We start from the raw sequence: 21,765 nt of genomic DNA, 5'->3' as shown, positions 1-21,765 counted from the left end.
CAGCAAGGAAGCTAGAAATGGGTGCCTTATCACAAAGACTCACCATCTACATGTTTGATGGGAGAAAACTAGGATGACATGATTTTGAAAACAGACTGACGAGATGCCTAGAATTAATTTGGGGCTTGGAAAAAGAGAAAATGTCACATCATCTCTAACAAAGGTCGACCTAAAGAGCAAGTGTGCAGAATTGCCTGCCTCCTGGCTTTCTCAACGGGGAAGCCTTCATCATTGCAGCCTGGCTAGGAGTCTTTAAAAAAAGAAGAAGAAGAAACCTACTGGATCAAAATGACTGGGAACTCTATGACAGAAATGCACTTCCAGACTGAAATGTGTAACCATTGCTGTCACTTTGTTTTGCCTTTGCGCAACCTGAGCCAGAAGCGCCCGGGAGACCATTCTTCAGAACAGCCTGAACAAACAGAAAAGAAAAGTCCATCCTTTTGATTTCCTCATAGTCCCTTTCCTTAGAAAATTTCTTATCTTTCCATATCAAGCAGAGGCTCCCATGCCATGCTTCCCACCATGTAGCAGCTCAAACGTGTTTTTAGCATGATGTTATACATGGATCTGTCTTCCCTGCTCACTCTCAGGATCCTTGGCCTTCTTCTGCTGTCTCTGTAGTTTGCTTATATCCTTCCATCCATCATTGATTTCTCACCTTTTGTTTTTTCTATTTGTCTCTATCACTCTGCCTTATCGATAGCCCTTTGAACAATATTTTAAGTTATAGTTTAATAATAATTTCCTAATTATAAGGACTTTCTTCTCTTTCTGTCATTATGATTTAAAGTTATGTCTAATATCCCAAATGTCACTCACATTACATTTCCCACAATAGTTAATGCAAGATATGTTGCCAACTTTTGGTGCACGTGCTTGGGAGAATCAATGATTATAGGCACGGGTTTTATTTTGGTTACAGGGTAGAGATGAGTATCATTCGGTTCACTTCTGGGAAACAAATGCTTACCATGCCTGAAGAAGGGCTAACATCAGAAGCTAGACATAACACCTTATATATGACTTAATGTACTCCTTAGCTGATTTTACAGATGAGCAAAGTGAAATTCTGAGATAGGGTAAAAAATTTGCCCAAAAGTCTATTTCTGGCAAATGGCTGAACCAAGTTTCTTATTTACTTGTCTTCATTATTGATAGATGCCTATATAATATGATTCAGAAAGAAAAGGGGAAGGGGAAGGAGAGGGGTACCAGAAAGAATCCATGCCTCCTTCTAGAAACACACTCCTCAACAACTCAACAAGAAGACTTAAAATTCCAGGATCTAACTTTCAGTCCCCTTGTTTCAAACACTGTTCCCATTAAAATGTAAATATAAGGAGGAGTGGAAAAATTAACTATCAGCTCTTAGTCATTGTCAACATTCATGAAAATTACCCTTGGTTCTTTTCCTGAAAGTTGACTTTAATAAGAATCATTGTACCAGACAGAACTAGTATTCTCTGTAAAGAGACTCAGTCTTGGGGAAGGTGGGGAGCTACTCTGAGATGTTGGTCCTGGGAATGTGTAAAGCATGCTTTTCTACAATTCCCCACTCCCAAGGGGAAGTGTCACTAATTTAAGAAAATCTAATTCTAAGAAGAATTACAAAAGGATAAACATTAAAACACCTCTGCTCTACTCAGTATAAATTTTAACACTAATCTCTAACTTCAAAAGAGATGTTTCTGCCATCTGTTTAATGCTGCCCATCTGGCCAGTTTTAAAATAGTTCATTCTTGGACCCATTATATAATACTGTATTATTGTTATTATTTTATTCTGAGAGAGAAGGGGGGGAGGGGCAGAGGGAGAGGGAGAGAGAGAGAACTTTTAGCAGGTTCTGTGCCCAACAAGCAGCAGGGCAGCATTCGATCTCAGGATCGTGAGATCATGATCTGAACGAAAATCAAGCATCATGGATGCTTAACCAACTGAACCACCCAAGAGTCCCAATACTGTATTTCTTAAGGATTATTAACAGGGAGGTCTTTTGCCTTCATATATGGCTCCTGGTTTATCACAAACAATTCGATAGTAAACAGATCATTGTACTGAGTTTAAAAGACTACTCACTGGGGCACCTGGGTGGCTAAGTCCCTTAAGCGTCCCACTCTTGGCTTCAGCTCAGGTCAGTATCTCACATCTCAGGGTTCCTGAGTATGAGTCCCACACTGGGCTCCATGATGACAGCACCACAGCAGGCTGCCTGCTTGGGATTCTCTCTCTCTGCCCCTCCCCCACTCATCCTGTTACTTTCTCTCTCTCAAAACAAATAAACTTGAAAAAAAAACTGATTAAAAAATAATAAATAAATAAAGTACCACCCACCCTAAAACCAAACAAAGTACCTGCCAAAGATTACAGAGAAAGTCCAGGGGCTTTAAATACTTATGTCTTAGAAACAAAAAGAAAAGGAGGAAGGAAAGGTGGGGAGTGTGAGGAAGGGAGTCTGAAGGGAAGGAAAAAAAGAAAGGAAATTTGTCTCTAAAACTCTGTCCTTTATCCTACAGATTAACTTTTTCCTGCTTATGTTCTCAGACGTCAAAAAACGTTACTTACCTGGCCCAGGTAGCTGGGCTGAGGGATGCTTCAAGCTCCATATTCTCATCGGGAGCCTCTAGATTCCTAAGCACTGTCACGAACGTAATGACACAGTGACATTTACTCCCTCAGGTAGCTATGTTCTGTCTCCATAAGACCACCAACAATCCAAACTGATTTCCAGCATTGCCTACAAAAGAATAATAATTACAGAAGAGTTAAAAACAATGAATGACCAATAAATGTCAACTATGATGATGATAATGATTGATAATGATAATAAAGACCATTTTTTGCTAACAAGTATCTAAAAGACATAATTGATGTCGTGTGACTTAAAATTTCCATGCATGTGTATCTTTTGCCAATTAATTTAAAAGTCACTGCATAATTGCGTGTCTCTGCGTACCAGACATACACAGACTACACTACTGATATTTGCAGTTTAGTATTACCCAAAAGATTTAAAATTGAACATTTCTTTTAGTTTCCATTTTTGCCAGTTCTCCTCTTCTACCCCAAAGAGAGATGTAAATATACTGCTTCCAAAGAGTCAGGATTCACCAGATCTCCTAACTCAGCTAGGCCTCCTTCTATTGCAAACCAAAGGCCCCAGCATGGGGGTGCCTTCCTGCCCCCAGGCTGAGGAACCTCATGTTTATGTGGACCCTGAGAAGAATTTTCCTTCTCCCTCCTGGGAGAGCTGATAGAAACCACAAACTAGGGCAGGTCAAATTCTCAGTGAAGAACATCAATATCAAGACTTTGCCAGGGCACCTGGATGGCTCAGTTGGTTAAGCATCTCAGCTTAGGTCATGATCTCACGGTTTGTGAGTTCAAGTCCCACGTAGGGCTCTGTGCTGACATCTCAGAGCCTGGAGCCTGCTTTAGATTCTGTGTCTCCCTCTTTCTCTACTCCCCTGCTTGCGCTCTGTCTCTGTCGCTCAAGTAAATAAACATTTTTTTTTTAAATTAAAAAAAAAAGACTTTTCATTTTATGAGATTGTGCTGACTTAAGTGTCTGGGAGTAGTTTATGGGAAATTAGTGTCTTTTTTTTTTTAAGAAAAGGGGAATATTCTGACACATGAAATTGTTTCAGGAAACATAATTTTTTTAAATGTTTATTCATCTTTGAGAGACAGAAAGACAGAGCATGAGCGGGGAAGGGGCAGAGAGAGGGAGACACAGAATCCGAAGCAGGCTCCAGGCTCTGAGCTATCAGCATTGAGCCTGACAAGGGGCTTGAACTCACGAAGTGCAAGATCATGACCTGAGCTGAAGTCGACACTCAACCAACTGAGCCAGGAAACATATTATAAAAGGCATATACTGGGGTGTCTGGGTGGCTCAGTCTGTTGAGCAACTGACCCTTGATTTTGGCTCAGGTCATGATCCCAGGGTCATGGGATCAAGCCCTAAGTTGGGCTCTGCATGGAGCCTGGAGCCTGCTTGGGATGCTGTCTTTCTCTCTTCCCCTCTATCCCACTCATTCTCTCTCTCTCTCTCTCTCTCTCTCTCTCTCTCTCAAACTAAAAAAAAAAAAATTAAAGTCCTGTACCCCATCTGTTCCATTGTTGTGGTTGTTTGTTGTTTATTATTTGTTTTTAAAAGTGTACACAAAAGTCAAGTAGGGAAATATATCAAACAAAATATCTCTCAGCTTTCTCTGCATTTGCAGATCCTAGTATGTTGTACATAACAGGCATCCAATACATTGTGTTCAATAATCAATTAATCAGGCTCTGGCCCTAAAGAATCTGATGAGCTAATGACACCGGAGTTTCTATTTTTATTTAAAAAAAAAATTAATTGTATTTAAATTCAAGTTAGTTAACATATAGTATAATAATGATTGCAGAAATAAAATTTAGTGATTCATCAATTACATGTAACAATCAGTGTTCATCCCAACAAGTGCCATCCTTCATGCCCATCACCCATTTAGCCCATCACCCTACCCAACACCCATCCAGCAACCCTCAGTTTGTTCTCTGTATTTAAGCCTCTTATGGTTTGTCTCCCTCTCTGTTTTTATCTTATTTTTCCTTCCTTTCCCCTACGTTCATCTGTTTTGTTTCTTAAATTCCGCATAATGAGACACCAATTTTTTAGAAGAAAAAAGGTACATAAAGATCTTTATGGTAAGTATTGTTAGAAGACAAATTAGGCAGGGGCACCTGAATGACTCAGTCGGTTGTGTGTCAGACTTTGGCTCAGGTCATGATCTTGCGTTTTGTGGGTTTGAGCCCCATGTCAGGCTCTGGGCTATCAGCTCAGAGCCTGCTTCAGATCCTCTGTCCTCGTCTCTCTTCCCCTTCCCTACTTGAATTCTCCCAAAAAATAAATAAATATTTTTTTAAAAAAAGACAAATAAGGCAAAATATTAAGTTTATTTGAGCAAAAACCGATTGGAATCGGGCAGTAGCCAACATGGAGTGGTTAGCAGTGCTCCACTGAGAAAAGCTTCAGGAGATTTTTATAGAGAAAAAGCAGAAATGATACAGGGAAACTGAAGGATCCATAAAAATCTGCTTTTGTTCCTTTTCCTGATTTTATTCTTCCTATGACCTGCCCTCCCCAACCCCACTTTACACAAGCTTCATAATGCAAATAGTGTATGCCTTTGTAAGAGACAAGAAAGAAAAGATGTCTTTAGAAAAGATAACATCTAAGGAAGAACCAGGTGAAAATGACCAGACGGGCTGGCATAAGAGCACTCCAGACCACCAGCACTAGGCATCTCAATGCCTAGGTCCCCTTGCTCTAAGGAATAACACCTGGACCCTTGTCGTTGTTCTAACCAGTTCCTGGATGCTGAGGGACACTTACACCAGACTCTCATCCTCAATAAAAACCCCAGACTCAGAACAAAGATGAGACTCATGTTCTGCTCCTCTGACTCCTGTGTTTCCCTATTTGCCCTCTCTCTATCTTCGGTAAAGTCTGCTCTCACTTCTTGCTGGCTCACATTTGATTTCCATCCTGCGTAAAGCCAAGGACCCCCTTGGCTCATCCTGCAGGACCCGCTCTGGGTTCTAGGACCCTCCCTGCCAGCATCAGAAGCAATGTAAGGAAAGTATTCATTAGCTATAGCTTAAATTCTAGTTGGTTGTTTGTGATTGTTGTCCTTAGGTTTCAATTCTATAACCCTGAAGCGTGAACGGGTTCAGATTTTGGTTTGCCACCAGTGTTAGAACCACTTCAGTATAATGACCTCCTTGTTTAGTTAATGTAACAGAACGGGCTTCTTACTCATTCCCAAATCTTCAGAATAGGTAAAGGTGGAGTTTAGTTTGAAACAGAATCCATGTAGGTTCCTATGAGTCAGAACAACGGTAGGATTCTGAGTTAATTACAACATGATCAGGAGCCCAGACACACACACACACACACACACACACACACACACACACAAAGGATGGCAAAGACCTCCTGCTTAAGGTATGCATAATAAATCTGGAAAATCCACCCAGTAGAGGGGGCTGTAGGCCTAAGAGTTCTACCTGCCATGATATGCAAATGAGGCATATCTTAAGATTCCAATTATCCACATATCTCCAGATGTTTGCTATGACAAGAGATGGATCAAATATATCCATATATCCAATATAGCTACATCTGTATCTGTTCCTCTTCCTATCTACACTCTTATAATCATCAAAGTATAGAAATTAGATTCTGAGTTGGGACATGGATACAGAGTATAAATAAAGAGAAGGTTGTATTTGAGTCCGGTAACTGATATGGGGGAAAGAAGTAAGTACTTTTCTAGAAGTTTGAAAAATTATGAAGTTATATAGGAAGCTTGGTTTTCTTGGTCCAAGTGGGACCATTAGCAAGTTTACATTGTACTTAAAAAGTTCTGCCTTACCATGCATTGTGGCCCTGGAAGTTGAGATGGAATGAAGTGGGGTGGGACCTAATCTGCATATCGATTTTGGAAGTCTGACACTGGAAAGTGCCGTCCAGTTTGTTTTGAAAATGGAAAAAAGTCAAGGCTGGTGATGAAGTACCCAGGACACAGAAATAAAGACTGAAAGCAAATAAGGGGACAGAAGGAACTTATCCAAAGATTGGCAAATTACTTGAAGGGAGTTCTGGAAGATGGTTTTGTGGGATAAATTTTCTTGGTTTAAAGAATCATGTCTTTTGACTCATATACAATGGAGCTGTCAATCCAAGTTCACAAAAAAATATAGAAAAACATAAAAACATAACATTAAGACTAGCTCATAAGAAAGTCATTAATAGTTTCAGTAATGATGGGAAAATGTCCCTTTCGTCTCCTTGCAGTAACCCCAGAATTGAACATGACTAGGATTTGGAGACTGGGGATGGGGAGCCCTTGAGCTGTATTACTGGAAAAGGCCAGGAAGTGTTGGGACAACGACCATGGGAACAGCTCCAACTGGACCATTTTAATGGCCCCCACAGAGATCGTGGAACAGCTCCTCACTTTTCTACTGCAGGGTTGAGTCTTAAATCCTCGTAATTCCGGTGGTGGTAGCTCAGAACCAAACAACACACTCCAGTCACCATCCATGGTATTATTCATACTTTTTTTTTTTAATTCTCCCCAGTCTACGTCTAACTAAAACAAAATGCCCCATAATGAAAAGTCTGTTTGTTACAGGCTCACGGGTTCTCTTTGCCAGGGAAGACATATTGCCAGTGTACTCTTTAAACTTTCTATAGAAGTGGCTACTTCGAAATATTTTCACCGGGTTGGCCATAAGATAATAGCGCAAACCTGAGATTTGCAATGACTTTTCATTAGCCTTTAAGAGGTTTCTTGTATTGACCAACTACCAAAATAGCAGAAACCAGCTGTATTATTCTATGTGACTATTTTCATCGTGTGTGACATCCAGCTTCTTCTTACTCTGTGCCCTCAATGTAATATCAGACTTTATTACATCCAGAAGTGGCCAGTATTTGGCAATATAAATTTTTGTTTGCTTAAACCCTCCATCCCTTAAATATGTAGAGTATAATAAGTTCATGTAATCAATGGAATTATTTGAGAGCTCATACAGATGTTTGAAAATACATAGTCAATGCAACCATTTTATAGATTGAAATCACGGTAAGGGATATTCCTCAACTTTTCTACAGTAACTCAGCAGAGCTAGAAATATATTTTAATTGTTTTAGTCCAAGTTTTCTATTTTTTTAAGGTTAACCATAACAACAATATGAGCGATGATTCTAAATTTTTGGTTACCACACTTTTGAGTGTTTTCAGATACTAAAGTCTTGAAAAAAATGTTTCAACGTCAGGCTAAGCTGCTGATTCTAGGTTAAAATTTATTCAGAATATATTACTAGGCCTCTGACAAGATATTTAATGATTTGGATGAAGACTGCCTGAATGTGTGAAGACCAACAACATCAAGGAAAGAAATTGAATAATGTGGATTCTGTCAATGACGTATCATGGTTCACTTCAGAAAGCCTCACTTTCTGAATAGGAGGCATAGCTATACACTTCCACATGTCACTAATAGATACTTGGACAGGGAGACAAATAAAAAACTTAGGGCTCTTGCAAGGTTCACCATCAGTTCTTCGCAGACCAAAGAGTATGGTAGTGAGGGTCACTCCACCAGGTCGTTGACTAGAACCGGCAGAGAAATAAATTAGACAAAACACAGCACACAAGGCAGCACACACACTCCACTCTCCCTGAGTCAGCTTCATGATTACTGGGGTGAGAGGGGCAGCCAGACCTTTCCGACTGAAAATAGCTGCCTTTGACCCAGAGGTAGAAAAAGGAAGTCCTTTATAAGGTAAGGCAGCAAAAACCAAAAAGGGATGTTAGGCCGTATCTCCACAGTACACAGCCAATGAGCATCATGGCCTCAGAACAGTGTGGCGGGGGAGACGGTTGAAGATGTCAGAGAACATATAGGAAGTCTCTTCTGAGCAGTTGTGATCAGAAATCGAAGTCTTTTTACTTCTCTGTATTTTTTTCTTCCTCCAATGCATTTAATGCCGAGCTGCTATATTTCATTTATCCACATATTTATTAACTAGCATACAATATGATCAAGAGCTGCCGAGTATAAGGCTGAACTCCTGAATGATGACAGAGATACGATGACTACTTTTACTGTCTTGAAGTTGGTCATCAAGAAAGACGAGCTGGATAAATCCCAGCTGCAATTGCAATAAATGTCTTTTGTATTCTTTCATTTTATAAAATCTGGAAAATAGGAGAAATCGGCCAACTAAAAAATGCTGAAGCCTTTCTGAAAAATCGAACACGGATAAATTGGATGAAGGGAACAGGCCGCAGACCACACCAAAACATACAGAAAAAGATGGTTACAAAAGAGAGGCTAATTCCAGAGGTTGTTCAGGCTCTGGCTTGATTAAGTTAGAGAAAGTGAGAGTACTCTGGGGAAATCATCCGTGTGCTTAACCGAGGAACTTTTTTTTAGAGTAGCAGTCTGCTTGGAAACTTTCTATTTTATGTGGGGTTTTTTTTGTTTTTTGTTTTTTGTTTTTTGTTTTTGTTTTTTTTTTTTCTGACCAGCCATTTTCCCACTGGGAATGAAAAGTAGGGCAGTGTTTCAGGTGACTGGCTACTCCAGGAAAAACAGAGATTCTGTGCCTCAAATACAAAGCATTAGGTACCTCTTTAGTAACGTGTAGCCCAACTCCTAAAGATGCCAGAAATAGGCTTTGGCAGTTAGAACTGGCACCCACATCAAGGAGTGCTGGGATTAGAAGCGGCAAATGTAACCAAGCGTTTGGAGAGAACCGACAACCTGAAGGAATCACAACTCACTCCGCAACCTGAAGAACACTCAAGGATTCAAGACACTGTAAAATATATACAATGAAATCAAACTGTTAAGTGAATAGGTATAGGATAGTGACAGCCAATATGAGATGGAAGTTTACAGATAAACAAGAGGAAGAGGTCAGAACCATCCTTGTGGATTGGAGTTGAAGACATCCGTATGAACTCATGTTTGGATTAATATAGATACAGATGGATATTACCTATCTATAAATATAGATGGAAATAGATTATATAGACATAATATAGATTATAGATAGATAGATCTAAATCTATCGATACTATAGATATACAGAGTAGTATGCGTACATATGTCTTCTGGCTCTTTTGGCTGAGAGGCCTTAGAGGCAAGGAGACCCCAGTGGCAATGAACAGATCTTGTGCCAGATCTTGGTTCCTAATACCCTTCTCAAAAGCGAGGCTCCTTGGAGAAATGGTTGATTATAGGTCTGAAGCGGTACATTTCCAAAATAAGCCTGGAGCACATTGTGTGTCGGAAAGGAAGACAGTTCCAAGAAAGAGATTTTTAAAAGACAGGGAGACAAACCATAAGAGACTCTTAAATACAGAGAACAGACTGAGAGTTGCTGGAAAGGTGTCTGGTGGGGGGATGGGTAGATGGATGATGGGCATTAAGGAGGACACTTGCTGGGATGAGCACTGGGTGTTATATGTAAGCGATGAATCACTAAATGTGATTCCTGAAATCATTATTACACTATATGTTAACTAACTTGGATTTAAGTTCTAAAGAAAAGGAAAGGGAAAAAAACAGATTTTTTTTTTTACATGATGGGAATGTATCAAAGGACACAGGAGCTCCCCCAATAAACAAACCCAAAAGCCATGCCAGAAAGTAAGGCAGCGCAAAGAAAAAGATAAACAAAGCTGAACAAATTTGAGCAAAAAATAAATAAATAATGTACTACTGGATTTTAAACCAATGTATAAAGTAAATATCCATGAGTCCATATTGATAATTATTTATTAATTAGATGAATAAATAAATAAAATGAATAAATAAAATGGGGAGAAGAGACAAAGCTTGTGTGCAGAAGAATCCCAAATCATTTATGTAGATACAGCATCCTCAAGGATGTGGAACATATTTTTTTAAGCTCATTTATTTATTTTGAGAGAGAGAGAGACAGCATGATTGGGGGGTCAGGGGGAAAGAGAGAGAGAGAGAGAGAGAGAGAGAGAGAGAGAGAGAGAGAGAGAGGATCCTAAGCAGGCGCTGCGCTTGAGCCCCACATAGGGCGTCAACCCACGAAAACATGAAATCATGTCCTGAGCTGAGACCAAGAGTCGGATACTTAACTGACTGAGCCACCCAGGCACGCCTCCTATTTTTTAAGTGCCGGCTCTAAATGGTGACTTCCTTCTAAAACTACTCAAAATTATCAATGTCACCAAAATCAGGAAAAGTCTGAGAAACTGCCCCAGGCAGGAGGAACCTAAATAAACATGGTAACCAGAAAATGTAAGGTGGTATCCTGGATAGGATTCCAGACCAGGGAGAGGACCTTAGCTAACAACTAAGGAAATCTGAATAAATACGGGGTTTAGTTATTAATAATGCATCCATGTAAGTTCATTGATTATAACAAACGTATCATATTAATGTAAGATGTTAATAATATGGGAAACTGGGCACAAGATATATGGAAACTGTACTAGCTTCATGATTTTTCTGTAAACCTAAAAATGTTCTAAAAAGTAAACTTTACTTTTAAAATAATTAAAACTTAGTAGGTGGACTAAGACCCTGCAAATACCTGATTACTAACTACCCTGAGCCCATTAAAAAAAATAAATCAAGATGTATTGGGGCGCCTGGATGGCGCAGTCGGTTAAGCTTCCGACTTCAGCCAGGTCACGATCTCGCGGTCCGTGAGTTCGAGCCCCGCGTCAGGCTCTGGGCTGATGGCTCAGAGCCTGGAGCCTGTTTCCGATTCTGTGTCTCCCTCTCTCTCTGCCCCTCCCCCGTTCATGCTCTGTCTCTCTCTGTCCCAAAAATAAACGTTGAAAAAAAAATTTTTTAAAAATAAATCAAGATGTACTACAATAAAATTTAAAAAGTATCTAAACAAGAAAAAAAACAAACCTCATGTATGATTGTAATATTGACACTTCCATATTATTGTACTTTGTGATAAAGGAAATGCTGGTGAGCAAAGCAATAATTCAAGAAAGATTTGAGAGTGTTGCATAATATAAAAATATTATACCCATCTGTCAGTAGAATCTTATATGTGACCAATGTCCTGGAAAAGGGATAGGGGGAGAGTGATAAGATTCTTACCATTTTGCAAAGAAGGCAAAAATGTTGATTAAACACAGATGTTTATAAGAAATATAAAGTGATTAGTTCTTTAAAAATTAAGAGTACCCACTAGAGCAATGTTTCTCCAAATGTTGTGCACTAACCAGCAACGTCATTATCACCTGGGCCCTCTTCAGAACTAATAAATGAAGTTTTCAAACTCTGAAAGCAGGACCCAGCAGCCACTGTTTCCACAAACCCTCCAGATAACTCCGACGCACTCTAAACTTTGAGAACCACCACACCTGAGTAACGGAAAGAGAAGTTACAACTTGAAAAATAATAATACTTTAGGAAAAAGTAAGCAAACACTAAGAATATAAAGGAGGCAGAAAAAAATGATTGCAAGAATTAGCTCAATCATAGAAAAATGATTACCACAAAAAGGCAGAGCAAATTGATGAAACTGAATAAAATTTCAAAATGAAAGCAGAGGTACTCGGGTTGCAGATGACACAAAAAATGACAGAAAAAGGGTTAAAATCAGAAAATGGACAAAGAATGATCAGGCAAATCTAAATGGAAAAAGCAGGCATAGAAATACTATCATCAAACAAAATAGAACTTCAGGTGAAAATACAGAAATTCCATTTGATAAAAATTGAACTTGTCAAAAAGATGAGAAAATGAGTTTTTTTGCACCTCACAGGATAGGTTTAAAATATAGAAAGCAAACATTGATAGAAACGTAAGGAGAAACAAACAAAGCTCAAATTACACTTGCAGATTTTTACAGATTTCTTGAGAATATGTGGGATTCTAGGTTGAAGAGCAGAACTTTCACTTTCAAAATTATTTATTTTAAATTTATGTATTAGAAATAGATTGTTCTCACTGTGAAAAGACAATGAGAATTTAACATTAGTAATGAAGCTAAATCTCTCCTTGATTGTCTACACCAACCCCAATCTTTCTCCAGAGTTACCCGTTCTTTAAGTTTGGTGTTATCCTTGTAAACATTTTAGTTTTAAATACCATTTACTTAATATATGTATTTATCAAAATAAAGTTGGTTTTATTTTCCTTTGTTTGGGTTTGGCTAGTTTTACATAAATCACTAAATTCTATTCCTGAAATCATTATTACACTATATGTTAACTAACTTGGATTTACATTTGAAAGAAAAGGAAAAGAAAAAGTAAAAGATTTTTTTAAATGATGGGAGTGTGTCAAAGGACACAGGAGCTCTCCCAATAGACAAACCCAAAAGTAGTGTCAGAAAGTAAGGTAGTGCAAAGAAAAAGATAAACAAAGCTGAATAAATCTGAGCAAAAAATCAATAAATTATGTACTATTGGATTTTAAACCAAAGTATCAAATAGATATCCATGAGTCCATATTGATATAAATAAATGATTAGATGGGGAGAAGAGACAAAGCTTGTATGCAGAAGAATCCCAAGTAATTTATGTAGATACAGAATCCTCAAGGATGTGTATAATTTCCTATTGTGAATATTCACTATACTTGACTTTGGCCTTTATTTCCTGGCCCTACACTTACCTGGCTTTAGACTGCCTGGGTAAAGGGCCTTGGGTTCTAATTCCAAGTTGGACACTAACCAATTGTACCCTTCAGGCCACTCTCCAGACATCACTGCCCTTACCTGTAAGCTGAAGAATTTAGTAACATGGTCCTAAGTTTTCCTCTTGTTCTATCAAAGCGTGATTTTATATTTCAAATTTGGAATGTTGACTAAAACAACCCCATACAATAAGAACACTGAAAATAATAAAAACCCTACAAAAATGAAGGCATTAGTTACTTGTTAGGCTGGCAGGCTTCTCTTACTAAACAGGGAGAGAAGCAGAGAAGAGTGTGTATTAATAGGTCTGATTCACTACCTGAAGCTCAGAGACGGAAGACAGAAAAGAAAATAAGGCATTTTAAAATTATTTTGGCAGTGAAAGTAAGAGAAGAAAATAGGAAGTGATTAAAACTACACATCAGCCAATGTAAGGCAGAAAGAGGAAATGCGCGCGCGCGCACACACACACACACACACACACACACACACACACACACAGAGAGAATTGTAAAATGCTTCAAAATAACCACAGAAAGGGAAAAAAGATAATTGTGAAATGAGGGCCCTGCAGCAGGTAGCACAGAAAACAGAATCAGGCTTGCCAAGGAACATGAAGAGCCTCCTTTTCCTGTGAGAGGAAGGAAGGACAAGAGTGACTCAGAAAAAAGGGGTAGGTAGGGGGATGCTCTTATATAAGGTGGCACATAGAAAAACAGGATACTCAGTTAATGTTGACTTTAATGAATGTGTCCCAAACAATAAAAAGTCCCTCCAAAATACTCATTGTTTACATAAAACTCAAATGTAACTGGATATCCTGTATCTTATTGGGCAATCCTCCTCATATTTTGATCTCCGTATTTCCCTAAGGACAAAGCCAGCTATGAATCTTTGGCGCTCCCGTTCAAGCCGGACAAGTAGCCAGCTCTCTATTGGACATCTCTTAAATGACTCACAGAGTCTTCAACATAATCGTTCACTAGCTGAATTCCTGAGCTGCTCAAACCAGAAACCCTTCCCTGATGGGTTCTTTTATCTTACTATCAAAACCTACATCATCACCAAGCACTGACAAATCCAGCCTCAAGACAGGTCTCAAAGTTCACACACTTCTCTCCACCCCCACCTCTTCCCCCTTCATTCAGGACACCATGATCTCTGGCCTGGATTAATACAATTGTCAAGTATGGAGTTACACCCTCCTTCAAACTTTTCGTCACCCCACAGCCAGGGGATCATTTTATTTATTTATTTTCTATTTGAGTGTAGTTGGCTCACACAGCAGTTTCACATATACCACAGTGGATCATCTTATTTCCCTACTTATAAGCCCTTAGTTCTTCCCCTTAAACTTCATACATGATCAAATCTGTTGCCATGGCCCACGAGGCTGAATGTGACCCTGCCCCCGTGTACCCCTCCTCTGCGCCCTTGTGTCACTTTTCCATGCAGCCCCCTGTGCTCCAGTGGCTGTGGTCTTATTTTCTTGAACATGCTAACCTTTCCTCCCTCGTTAATGCATTAGCACACTAGGCTGCTCCTGGCTTTCTATGAGGCTTTATCTAAACAGTATCTCTACAGAAGGCTCCTTATCCACAGTTGGCCTAGCAAGATGCGCACAGATTTGACTTCCTCTAGTAACACCAACCTGGAGAAAAGACAGGGGTGACTGTGAAGAACAAATTTTTGAGCCCTGCAAAAATGAATAATGAAAGCATGATCCAGTCTGTAGTATCTCTCACCCTATGCTTCCTATGAAGTTTCTTTTCCAACTCAACCAGTTTACTCATTTTCTCAGCTCATTTCACAGATGTGAATTTGCAAACGTCTTTTTCCTTAGTATGTTCATCCCCTAGGTTTTGAATTTCCCATATGCCACTTTTCTTTCAAGTCCAACCGAAATTCTAACTGCCCCTTGAAATTCTGGGGCACCCCTCCTTCCGTCATCTCTGGGTGCTACGTGGGGAGGCAGGGGGAACATGCCATCACACATTCTTGTTTTCAGTCCCACCTTTCCCACTGACACACTCAGCTACCTAACTTCTTAGAGCTTTAGGTTCTTCAACTATGAAAAATGGATCGCAGGATGATGCTTGTAGTTTTAGAGGAAATAAAACAAGATATAATAGCATAGTTCCTGGAACAAAGCAGACAATTTACATTAGTTTCCATTTTCCCTTTTTCATGCTTCACACTTAGACTATGTCACCACAGGATCTGATAACATAGATTCATTAGAACAAAAGGATAGGATGTAAATTAATAGAATCCTAGGACCAGCAGAAATCTTCAAAGTCATCAAATCCCTGAGTAGCACCTGCCTAGGTCATTCCAGACCACCCCAGAGGGCCAGTTTTCCTTTTCTTTAATGCCTCTGGGCATTAATGCTATGAACTGGCCTCCAAGAGACTCCAGAAGGAATTAGAAGCTGAGATTTATTCTTGTCTCATTATGGAGCACTTTGGAAGCTGGATGCCCTCCTCTCCAGTATTCTCTTAAGATCTACCAGCTGCATATAGATCATCTCAATCTTTTCTATGTATTGAAGGTTTTGGTAAACTGGGAGTACTTTGTTCTATTTACTCTTTAAGGCAGGTATTTTTGAATTAATGATACTGGTATCAACTGATATTCATAATTGCTTCCAAATTACTTTTCTGTTGATACAAAAAGGAATAGTTTCAACTCCCAAAATGTTTTACTTTCAAAGTCTAAAAAAATAATTTTGAATACACTTTAACCAGAAAAAAAAAAACCTTACCCTTTTCTCTTTGGATAATAGCAAGAAAGGATTCTCAACGGAAGGGAAGGTCAAGATTTCCTTCTCACTCTTCCTTCTTCCAAGGAAAGGTTCTTCATCAGCTGGAGAGCACCAGAACTAGAATCACCTTTCAGGTTGTTTGGCAAGCAACATGGCTTCCCATGTGAGCTTGAAAGAGGAAACCCAATCTTGTAAGGGGATTTGGTTCTAAACAGTATATTGGTTTCTGCAGAGAATTCTTTAAGGGGAGGGAAGGGGATGGCTGGATCAGCGAGGCTGGGGCACTCCGGAGGCCTATCAAAGAGTTTAATTTATTTGTATTTATTTTACATTTATGCTCAGCAGGGGAACCTCTTGAGGAAAGTACACTGTGCATACATACTAAATATCAGCCAAATCGGTTTCCACGTTCATTCTCCTCATAAAACACGATTGGAGCACAATAAATATGGAAACATAAAATGCATTAAATTAAAATGTTATTAGTTAAAGCAGTTATAGGAACTTCTTATACATAATCATAAGGGCCCTGGCTCCCGTGGGAACATGAGGCAGGATGTTTCAGGCAATTTCTCCCATGGAGACTTAGGAGGCATCAGGCCCTATAAAACCCCTGTTGGTTAAAATAGATTCCTATCAGCCACTGAAAAGATCTAAACTATCATTACCTCACGTCTCATGTCTTATATGATAGACATGGGGGGTAGAAAAGACAACAAAAGCCAACAGAGAAAGTGTGCCCTCCATTTCAGATGGGAGTTCACCAACACAAATGTGGGAGGGAATGAACTTCTAGTCTTATCCTCTGTAAGTAATATAATTGTATATAAGACCAACGAAAATGTAATATATTTTAATGTATCCCTTCAATAAACTGCTTCACTGTGACATTGGACAAGGCTTTGATACTTATACTTCTTGCCCCAATAATGTAGGACGGGGGGTGGGGTCTTTAGGAAGGGACCCTTTCCAGGGTTAGATGGACCTGAATTTGTAATCCCACATCCACCAATTAACAGTTTCCCAAACTGCTCTGAACCTTTTCCTTTAAGTTTTAGATTAAACGGTTGGTGACTGGGGTGGGAAGATAATGGCTATCTAATGACAATTCATGGGATAACAGGTATAGCAGCAGACTGAGGAGCTACTGTCATTGATAGCATTTATTGTGCACCATGCACATGCGAAAACATTGGCAGCAGGAATACAGGAATATGAGCTCAAAGAAGGCGACTAATTGTTTCTCCGGCATCTACCAACAGGCAAATAACACAACAAAGCTTTGTTAAGCGTCCAGAGACGTAGGAGATAAAATCCCAGCCCGCAGGCTTCTTTTAAAAGGGGGAGACAAGTCTAACCCACTCAACAGTATCAGAGACAGACAGTGTCAGAAGCACACATATGATATCTGGCAAAGAACAAACATGGATCAGTGGATTGGAGCAGTGAGCAAGACTTCATAAAGTAGATGTGCAGGGGTAGGAAGGGCAGGGAAACCAGGAAGGTGCAGAAAGGCATTTCAGAGGGCATGAAGAGTGTGAAAACACACTTTGAGTCAAGAAGCATGCAGCAGCACATTTGGGGTTCAGGGAAGAAGCCAGCAAGGCTAAAGTAGAGGTTTTATCTATACGTGAGCAGGAAGAAAGCCAGGCAGCAGGGGCTGGGCTTGGAGCCACATAAATTCTGGAGCCCCGGGAAGTCCCTAAAACAGAGGGCAGTTAAGAAAGAGTCTGGAGTGACAATAAATCATGTTTATTAGTTGTTCCAGTGTGGTAAAGATTCTAGTAAAAACCACCTACGATGGTGATTAGAGAAGGCAAGATGCCCTGGGAGAGAAGGCTTGCAGGAGCGAGGCCCGTGGATCTGTCCCTTAATTATTCTGCCCAGCTTCCAGAGGGGAGCATACACAGCACTCGTTGGCAAACCATTCTCCACAATTCTTTATGGGTTCAACGATTAGCTTAAATTATTGAAGAGGTAAGCTAGGTCTCTTCATGCATCGTTAATGAGGCACATTGTTTCTTTATTTCCTATTCCCCCACTCCCCCCAACCAACAAAGATTTACTCTTTCTTCGCCCAGGACCATTCAACTTGCTGTTCTCTAACCTATAGAGCTTGAGAAAATAAGCTTTTCAAAAGCCCCTCAGATGGTGTGGGTGTAACTGCCCTGAGAGTGTATGTGTTACCCAACTAATAAGTCCAGTGACTCACCGTCTCCCAGGCCAGGAGGTCTGAGCAGAGAACCTTCTAGAGGAGGCCACAGAGAGGGTGGTGCTGGTTGTGAAGCATGAAGTGCCAGGGGCAAACACTCAGCTGTGGGATTGCTCAATGCGCGGTCTTGGCGGAGGCCTGACACTTTACTGGGAGCGCTGAACCGCTGACCGGGTGGGGCAGGTGAGAGCAGTTGAAGGCAGCTCCAGGGACTCGATGCTTCCTTAGAAGGAAAGGAAGGAAGGAGCCAGGACTGTGGTTCTTGCTGTTCTCCCCCGGGGCTGCTGTAGTGGAGCAGCCCTCAGTGAGAGCCCAGAGGTGCAGACCAGGCCGACCAGGAAACACGGCACTGAGAAACAAGAGGAGAGGTAGCCAGAAAAGAATGTGGCTTGTTTCCCCAACGCAAAGGTTCTCAAAGTGAGAGGGCCAAGTCAGCAGCATCGGTTTCACCTGGGAACTCATTGGAAATGTAAATCTTCACCCCCGCCCCTCCAGATATACTAAATCAGAAACTCTGGTGGTGGGGCCAACCTATCAAGGTTTAACAAATCCTCCAAGGCAACTCTGATACAAACCGAAGCTTGAGAACTACTGCCCGAGGGAATAAACTCTCCTGAAAACTTCTTTCTCTGCTAAGGGTCTGTGACTTAACCCAGTTCACCCAGCACGTGGACTACGAACTGAAAGCAGAATTCAAGGATCCTACTTCCCACTCAGTAATCTTTCTACAATGACTGGATGAGTCTAATCCAGCACGAATGAAAACCAGTATTAAAATGATGTTATTTCAAAATGTCCAAAGGTGGTTGATAGGAAAAGTTAGAGAAATTGTTCTAAAAACTTCCCATCTGTTACGGAATTTCCTGAATTCTCCAGTGTTTTGAAAAACAATTAGAGATTTCACTTCATTCTAGGCATTGTTGTTCTGGAATAAAAGGCACTTAAGAATGATGTAGCGTTTTATACATTTTTGGAGGTAATCATCTGATTGATCGTTTTGCATCTCAGCAAAGTAGAAGATGTATCTTTTCTGGAATGAATAAATAGATGTTTAAAATGGGCGTAGTCACATAGACTGGCCTGCCACCCACTAGTTCTGGTATTGACCCTGTTGGAGATTAGGAGTCGGTTGATGTTAGTTTAGTGGAAGCGTTCTGTTTGTCCAAAAATGTGGTGCATTTAGGAGTATACCAAGCTAAACACAAGGCTCCAACCTGCAAAGAAATTTGGATTTATTTAAAGGAAAAACGTCAGGAAATATACCAAACAATATTCAAGGATAACTGACATGATACAGACTAGAAAGCCAACAGAAGGCCCCACGATTCCTTATTTTCATTTAGTCCTAATTGGAGAACTAGCCCTGTGCATTTTCCTTTATTTTCCCGTGATATAAATATTGCCTTCTCAAACGCATATTCTCCCAATGCTCTATTATGTTATTCATGCCTTTTCTCACCTGCTTCCGCCTGAATGTCTTGATTCAAGTCGACCATTTATTGAAATTACATTTCAGAAATCAAAAGAGCAGCTCTTGTAGGGGAAAAAAAACTGGAGGGGGGGCCTTGAGGGTGGGGCTGAGAAGTGGTGTGTGCAGGTAATTCCACAGGAAACAATTGATGCTCGTCTACAATAGGAAATGAACGAGATGAGTTTTTCCCCAGTCCTCTGGGGAAATCATTCAAATATACACTCTTATCAAACTCTAATAATGTTCTTGCTTCTGCCTGTTTGCTTTGATGAAGCTGATAATAACAGAAATCTACATTTATTTGCATTTTTCTACTAGAAGTCATTGAAGCATCCCAGAGCATAATTTTAAAGTGCATATGCCTATAAGTGGCAAAAAACATGAAGTGTCATACAAATGCAGGCAGAGGAGTTCAGAAATGGAATTCATTTCAGGAATGAGCTGTGAGCCTGCCTCCCTCTGTTTGGTGCCCTTGACCTGAGAAGCAAGGAAGGAGAGATCTTTTTTAAGCCTACTTTAGGCTAAAAACTAAGCATTTCCCCCCAGTAGTGCAACTGCTCTTGCATTTCCATTACTAGCTACCCTCTCCCCCCAAACACTGATAGAAATCATGTAGGCACACAAAATAACAGTACTGAAAGAATTCAGTGAAACATAATATCAGAAAGGTTTTACAGATCCTCTACTCCTCCATTCATTCCCCTGTACAGATTTGACAAACGTATCCCAGAGAATATAAATGACTTTTCCAAGACCACAAAGCAAACTGAAAAACAGAGTCGAGGACAGAAGGAAAGCTGTCAGATCCTTACTGCTGCCAACCCCATCCCCCCAACATCCCCACGGCACTGCCCTCAGGCTCAGAGCTCAGCCCAGGGAATCCTTCTGTTTAATTTTTGAAATCCCATTTTTAATTTTATACTTTTTGATACAAGTCGTCATTTTTACTTTGATTGAATCCTCATGAAAGAACATTGGTCCTTTCTAGTTCTGCAGTGTGGGGATTCTGTGAGTCAGGTTAATTTACGTGAGACAATTCTAAAACCATCCGCGGGAGCCCAAGCAGAACTAAAACAGACATTGACAGTTTTAGAGTCAGTTACTCTCTCCTTACACATTTGTAATTTTGTGATTTACTTTTTAGGGGTTGTGCAGTGCATTGTGGGGAGAAATAACTTTACAGATAATTTAGAGCAGAAACTTGAGGAAACTTGCAAGGAAGAAAGGCAAAACCTCAGTTAATTCAAGAAGCAAAACAAAACGTTCTTCTACTACAAAGCACAGAAAGTCCTCATCAGTTTTTCAGCTGAATTCATTTAGAGACTCTCTCTTTTCTTTTCCTTTTTTTTTTTTAAATAAACATTTATTTATTTATTTTGAGAAAGAGAGAGAGAGAGAGAGAGAGAACACATGCAGGAGAGGGACAGAGAGAAAAGGAGAGAGAATATCCCAAGCAGGCTCCAAGCTCAGTGCAAAACCCGATGTGGGCTCAATCCCACAAACCATGAGATCAGGACCTGAGCTGAAATCAAGAGTTGGACACTTAACCAACTAAGCCACCCAGTGCCCCGAGACTCTTTTCAAATGAGAAAGGGTGGCTGGCTTTGTGGCTATGAATCCCAGTACCGCACTTAATAACTGTGTGACTTTAGGCAAGTTACTTAACCTCTCTGTACCTGAGCATCCTTTCCATGAAAGAGACAGTAATACACACTTAGATATTTGTTGTCATGAGTGATGAGTTCATCCGTGTAAAGTTCTCAAAACAGCATGGGGAAATATAATAAGTGCTCAAAGGTGTTAGTGATTCTTTTAGCTGTTATTCATGCTAAACACAATGTGCACCAAGTAGGAAAATTCAGTTTTCTACAAAACATTGAATAGTTTATGGAACTCTCCAGGGCACAAAACCTTTTTCTCCACTTGACTGTATTTCCCCATCACACCAAACTATGAGGAAGGTGAAAAGATCATCATGTCCCTACTGCATATATCACACAACTGAAATAAAGGGAAATACGTTCAGATGTTACGTGGGAAAATGGGGTTAGAACCCCTGAGTTGGAAACATAAAGATGGATGGAAATTAAGATAACACACTAGTGTCTCAG

General features: G+C 40.0%; 1 long non-coding RNA gene across 2 annotated transcripts in view; it reads right to left on the bottom strand.

Annotated features, from left to right (window-relative positions):
- Nucleotides 1-18,585, bottom strand: part of LOC123381044 — an 84,808-nt gene extending 66,223 nt beyond the window's left edge. Inside the window, exons 1-2 of one of the 2 annotated variants that reach the window (XR_006587545.1) lie at nt 18,184-18,585; nt 2,566-2,737 (exon numbers count right to left, since the gene is read on the bottom strand). This is a non-coding gene — a long non-coding RNA (uncharacterized LOC123381044). Of the gene's footprint in view, nt 1-2,565; nt 2,738-15,971; nt 16,080-18,183 lie in introns of those variants that run through there. The other variant, XR_006587544.1, reaches the window with a different exon arrangement.
- Nucleotides 18,586-21,765: the final 3,180 nt, after the last annotated feature.

The sequence above is a fragment of the Felis catus genome, chromosome D2, assembly GCF_018350175.1.
Source record: "Felis catus isolate Fca126 chromosome D2, F.catus_Fca126_mat1.0, whole genome shotgun sequence".
Classification (NCBI taxonomy): Eukaryota; Metazoa; Chordata; class Mammalia; order Carnivora; family Felidae; genus Felis; species Felis catus.
Note: the sequence above shows the minus strand (reverse complement) of the source record. Positions and strands in the feature narration are given on the sequence as shown.